The sequence below is a fragment of the Macrotis lagotis genome, chromosome 3 (genome assembly GCF_037893015.1).
Source record: "Macrotis lagotis isolate mMagLag1 chromosome 3, bilby.v1.9.chrom.fasta, whole genome shotgun sequence".
NCBI classification, from domain to species: Eukaryota; Metazoa; Chordata; class Mammalia; order Peramelemorphia; family Peramelidae; genus Macrotis; species Macrotis lagotis.
In genome coordinates this window covers 259,450,886-259,457,689 of record NC_133660.1, presented here as the reverse complement: position 1 = coordinate 259,457,689, position 6,804 = coordinate 259,450,886, and positions in this window count along the sequence as shown.

Sequence of the window (6,804 nt, the reverse complement as noted above, 5' to 3'; positions counted from 1 at the left end):
AAGATTGTTTTGATAGCTATGGGGGTAGATTAGAGACTCCAAGCAGAATAACCAATTTGAATGTTATTAGCCCCTCTCAGGTGGTAAGTGATGGGTGCTTGAACTAGGGTAGTGACAGAGTGGAAAGAAGAGAATGGATACCAGTGATGTTATGAAAGGAGAAATAGTAAGACTAGACAACTGATTTAATAGAAAGGTTGATATGAGACTGGGTTTTAAGAGGGTGGTACTCCTTCCCACAGAAATAGGGACTTTGGAGTGGAATTGGGAATAGGAAGATAAATAATGAGACTGGTTGTGGTTGAGATCCTGGTGGAGATATTTAACACTTATGGCATGTGGGTTCGGATGGGGTGTGGTATATTTATTGGAAAGTCCTATGTATAGAAGCTGATAATTGAACTCATTGTAGCTGAAGAGATTATTGAGGAAAAAGGGTATAGAGGAAAGGACACAAGTGAGAGAAACCTCCTGCATTGTGATCAGGGATAAGGAAGGGGAGATGTATGATGAACTAACACAGAAGAATGAGGACTGATGAGAAAGAGAAAAGAACCAGCAGAGATTAATAATGGTGAAATAAAAACAAGAGAAGAAAAAGGGTGTTCAATGATATCAAAGACTCCAGAGAGGTCAGAGTATGAAGGCTTAGAATAGGGCCCTGAGTTTATCAGTTAAATTAACATTGCCAAAAGTACTTTCCATTGTGTAGGAGGATTAGAAATCTAATTATAAGGAGTTGAGAAATATGAGGCTGGTGGAGAAGTAAAGACAAAGTAGAAAATTCTTTAGGATTTGGCAGTGGAATGGAAAAGAAAGAAAGTGGTGATAGCTAGAGGGAATGGCAGAGACCAGTCAAGATTTCTTAAGGGTGAGCAGCTTCTGAGGAAAAAGGTAGCCATCACCAAGGAGAGACTGAAGATAAGAGGGAGGAAGGGAATAATCTCTGGAGTCAGCCCTCAGAAAAGATATAAGGGGATCAAAACAAATAAGAAGGTCAAGAGTTTGATGAGAAAAACTACCTCCTTATGGACTGGATCAAAGTATAAGAATGGTGACAATAGGGGGTTTGAAAAATTAAGGTGGGGAGATGATGAAAGATCTCTACTCAAGTTTGAGGTGAGGACAGTTGTCAATTAAAAAAAGGGAGTTGAAATCATAATGGGCTTGAGGAGAAAGGAGAGGATTTGAAACAGCTGCTTTGGGGAGTGTGAGAATAAATCAAGAAAGAGTTAAAGAATTTCTGTGAAGTAATTGAAATTATTTTGGAATGGTGTTCCTCTAACTCCTCTCTAGTAGAAGAGAAGAAGCTGGGGGTAACTCAGAGCTGAAGACTGGTAGGCAGGCAAGAAAAGAGATGGCAAGAAATCAAGGTTAGAAGAGAGTGGATCCTTGACCTGGTCAACTCTAGGAATAAGCTTCAGAAGTGAGGAAACTGAGGTTAGAGTCAGGCTAAAAGAACTAAAAGGGATGCCGTGACAGTGGGTCCCAGTGAGGTACCCTGAATTTTATTGTTTAGGAGTGTTGGTAAGACCACTCCTGAGCCAGAGATAGGGTCAGAAGAGTTCCAAGACTGATGTCTGAAAGTCTAGGTGTAAAGTCCAAAAGTAAGGGGGGATGGGGGTAGTGGAAGACCTGAGTCAGGGCTTAGACTCCCTGAGGATGACCTAGAACCTAGTATATTTTGATAAGAAGGGTCTAGATGGAGTGATTTCATATAGGTGGGTAAACCTCAAAAGAAGAGAGGTTTCAGAGTTGAAAAGATTAATGATAATGCTAATAATAATAATAACAATAATGCCTAGCTTATATATAGCTCTTTAAATATTTACAAAGAACTTTATAAATATTCTCTCCATTTTATCCCCACATTGACCCTGGTTAATTTTACAGATGAGGGAAACTGAGGCAGACTTTAGGTAGAGTGTCTTCTTTAGGGTCATACATCTAGGAAGTAGTTGAAGCCAGATTTGAACCTGGGTCTTCTGGTCTTCAGGAGCAATGCTCCTTCTGCTGAACCAACACCTAGGGAATGGTGGAAGATGAACAGTTTGGAAGTAGCCATAGGAAGCAAGAATAAGTCAACTCCCCTCTTGACCCAGTGTGTCAAGGACATGAGAAAAGGAGAAAGTCACCCCTGGAAAAACTATTTCCATAAATGCTATTGGCTGACATTCCTTTGGCATTAGAAACATCTTAGATGATATGTTGATTGGTGATCTTATCAGTGTAGGCTACAAACCTATCCACTTCTCCCACCCAATTCAATATAATCGTATCTCAGAGAATACAGATACCTTTGTTCTTTGCATTTATATCTTCAAGGTTAACACAATGACCAATCACAGTTAAGTACTCCCATGATGTCTTAGAGCCAGTTCATATTTGCTTTGAGAGAGTTGATCATTAAATTCCAACATAAGCAATTAAAACTCAGAAATCAGCAAATGCCACAAGTCAGAACTTGATTCATGGTTTAGTTGATTGTCTAAGACTTAAGACAGGAGAGCAAGATGGTGTCACGGACAGAGCACTGCCCTTGGAGTCTGGAGGAAAGAAGTTCTAATCCAGGTTCAGATATTAGACTCTTATTAGGTATGTGATCTTAAGCAAGCCATCTAACCCTGATTGTCTTGCATCCAGGGCCATTTCCAGTCATCCTGATTCATATCTGGACCCACGTGGCTCTGGAGGAGAAAGTGAGGTTGGTGACTTAGTACAGCATCTCTTCACTAAAAATCCAGTTTTTGTGCTTGTCGTGACATCACCACTCTGATGTCATCATCTTCTTCCAAAATGAAGGGCAAACATTATTATTATCATTATTAAGACTTGAGAAAATTATGGTGAAATGTTGATAATGTCAAATAAATTTAAAAGTTTGTGCATATAGTTCCTGCCTCCCCTCTCCCTCCCCAGAACTGGTTATTAAATACTTAACAATGCGACCTGCATGTAATAAATACTTGTTGATAGGTTAAATTTGCTCCACGAGGGCTAGAATTGTATTTAGACTCAACTTTGTCATATTCACTTCAGAGTACCAGCCCTGGAGTCTGAAGGACCTGAGTTCAAATTTGACTTCAGACCTTTGATACACATTAACTGTGTGGGACCTTGGATAAGTCTCTTAACCCTGATTGCCTGGCATTCAGGGCCATCTCCAGTCATCCTGGTCTATATTTGGCCCCTGGACCCAGATGACTCTGGAGGAGAAATGAGACTGGTGACTTAGTCCAGCCCCCCTCACTCTTATCCAACTCATTTGAATGTCATGGCATCACCTCCCTGACGCTGTCATGGTCTTCTTAGAGAACAAAGGGCAAACACCATCACATTGTTTTGTCCATAGGCGTGACTTAAATATTTGTTCAATGAATGGGCATTACATTTTAAAAATTAACACAGACTAATGCTAACCACTGTCTTTGCCAGAGAAAAATGTGATGCTTTAAAAACTCACTTAAGGTAGTGATGAAAAACAGTAATTATCAGATGAAAGTTACCTAACTCCCCAGGCAGTCTGAAAGTTCATTAGAAAACAGTTGCAAGGAGTACACGGCTCCCCTAATCACATATCCTCCAGGCTGGGATTGTTGAGATTACAATCTTATGCAATGTCCAAATTCTAGGAGAATTCCTAAAGCTGACTGGTCTCAGCCTAGCAAGCATCATCAACAGTTGGGTCTTTCTGGGTTAAGCTGCTGCTGCTGCCGACTTATCTGGATGCCTCTCCCTCTCCTGGAAATTTTCTCCCTCCCCTCTTTCCCTCCACTCCTGTCCCCCCAGGAAGCTTTTCTCTGAGCTCAATGGGCTGTCATCAGGTCCTCATCAAATCCATCATCAAATGGCAATATGTGATGATCCCCGTGATCACCTTTGTGTTAACTAAGGGAAGTAGGTCATTGGTGCTCCCATCTAGGAACAGACAGGAAAGGACTATAGAGGTCATGTAATCCAGTGGTTACCCACTACGGGATATTAAATTGAGCATATTCCTGATATCCAGTTTCTCCTGATAACGAGTAGTCACGTATTGGACTTGGACTCAGGAAGGCCTGGATTCAAAACCTGAGATATTCACACTATGGATGACCCAACCTCTTTTTGGCTTCTCAATTCCTCACTAGTAAAATGGGAGGTGGGGTTGGGGGAGGGGAGGAGAGGGGGGCTGGACTAGATGGACTCTAAAATTTCTTCTGGATCTAAAGGGGTCTTCTGATCATGTGAAGTATTCCATTCAATCTTTTTTTTTTTAGGTTTTTGCAAGGCAAATGGGGTTAAGTGGCTTGCCCAAGGCCACACAGCTAGGTCACTATTAAGTGTCTGAGGCCAGATTTGAACTCAGGTACTCCTGACTCCAAGGCCGGTGCTTTATCCACTGAGCTACCTAGCTGCCCCCTCAATTTTTTTTTTATTATTTATATTAAATTTATATATTTCTATTTCATACTTATAGATTAGTTTATGTTGTATAATTTTTATATTTATATGTCATACATAATATATATAATTTTAACTATATTCAATTAATTTTATTTAATAGAGGCAGAGAGGAATACTACTCAGAGAAAGGATGTTAAAGTTCAAAAGACCTGAGTTCGAGGGGCTGCTAGGTGATGTAGTGGACAGAGCACCGGCCCTGGAGCAAAGAGTTCAAATCTGACCTCAGACAATAATTATCTAGTTCTTTGACCTTGGACAAGTCACTTTACTTCATTACCTTACAAAACAAAACAACAGAAATGAGTTCAATTTCTACTTTTAATTCCTATTGACTGTTAGATGTGTGTTCGGTTACTTAAATCTAAGTGTTCTACACAGCCTCAAGATTCTATATTGTGGGGAAGGGGCAGAGTTGCATTAGTAAAGGAATTTTCTCCATGGGTAGTGGGACTGGTAGTTCCCCAAACCAATGAAATCATCAGTCTGGTCTCTATCACTCCCAGAAAATAAAAAAAGTCCCATCTCTACCACCCCTATTATGCTAGCAGGTTGAATTCCTAGAGTTTGGTTTATCTTTCCTCAGATTCTAGGACTACTCCTGTGGGGTTAGGGGAGTCCTTCTAAAGCTATTGCTCTGAGCCAGTCCCTAATAGGGCTCAACGTTTAATTCACTGAATCATTTTCCCACCTTGCTTCCATCATGCTAAAAATGCCACCATTCCTGTAACCTATCTTTTTTCCTTTCTTTCTTTCTTTCTTTCTTTCTTTCTTTCTTTCTTTCTTTCTTTCTTTCTTTCTTTCTTTCTTTCTTTCTTTCTTTCTTTCTTTCTTTCTTTCTTCCTTCCTTCCTTCCTTCCTTCCTTCCTTCCTTCCTTCCTTTCTTTCTTTCTTTCTTTCTTTCTTTCTTTCTTTCTTTCTTTCTTTCTTTCTTTCTTTCTTTCTTTTGGTGAGGAAAACAAGATTAAGTGACTTGCCCAGAGTCATATGGGTCAAATGTCTGAGACTGGATTTGAACTCAGGTCTTCCTGAATCTAGGGTAGGTGTTCTACCCACCGCATCACCTAGCTGCCCACTGTCTCCACTCCTGCTGCTTCTTCCTCTGAATGATGAATTCTTTTCTCCCTGATTCTCAAACTAACCATATTCATTTCTAACCTGGTTCAAGTCTTGAGTTTCCAGACTACTTTCACATTTTGCTCCTTTCACAGGTAGATGCTTTCCCCTATTCCCCAGATCCTTTTTATTTTACATTAGAATATAAACTCCTTGAGGGAAGGAACTTACTTTCTTTCTGTTTATGTTGGTACTTCAAGACCTAACACAATGCGAAAACATAGAAAGCATTAATAAATGATTTATACAATCCAACTCCTGAACTCCATTCATTGTATTCTCCTTGTCATACTCCTCTAATATGATCACCAATAATTAACACCCCAATATCAATAATCACTGCAAATTTGTACATCCCCTGTATCACCTAACCAGTTGCTATTTCCTCCATGTTTTTTTTTTTAGGTTTTTGCAAGGCAATGGGGGTTACGTGGCTTGCCCAAGGTCACACAGCTAGGTAATTATTAAGTGTCTGAGGTTAGATTTGAACTCAGCTCCTCCTGACTCCAGGGCTGGTGCTCTATCCACTGCGCCACCTAGCTACCCCCTTTTTCCTCCATGTTATCAACAAACAAGTCATCAGTTAGTTTTCACAAAGGGATATTTAATGATATGGGCAAGAATCAACCACTAAGTAAACTTGAATCAAACAGTTAATATGCTAGGACCATGCTAAGTGTGAGGGATAACTGATGGACAGTCCACATGGTCAGCTAGAATCCTCATGTCCTCAAAAGAAAATGTCAACGAATCTTCACCAAAGCTGTACTGGAGCCTGCTCTGACTAGCTTGCAAGAGTCAACTGTTGACATAGAGGTAGTTATTCAGCCTCCTAAGGGATCAGGTGCCTCCCAGATCTGGAACATTCTAGGATGAGTTAGGTTTAAAGAGTTAATCATTCTTGGGGCTAAAAAAGGAGCTGTCCACAGAGAACCCTGTGTGTTGTCTGATTTCCCACTTTCCTCAACTAAGCAGGTTTGAAAATGGCTCTTTGGTCAGATACCAGAGGCAAAATTGAATGCACCAGTTCTCAAAGGAGCACCCACCTAGCAGCCTTAGTACCCCTACTGTCTCTGGGAAAATGCAATATTATGATGTTGTCAACCATTCTCAAATAGAATTGGGGAGTCACTGAGATATACAAAAGGATCCCTACAGGCTGTATATTGACTTAGAAAGCCACATATTAACATGATCTATTTTTTATTGTATTTTTGTTCATTTCATTAAATATTTCCCAAATGT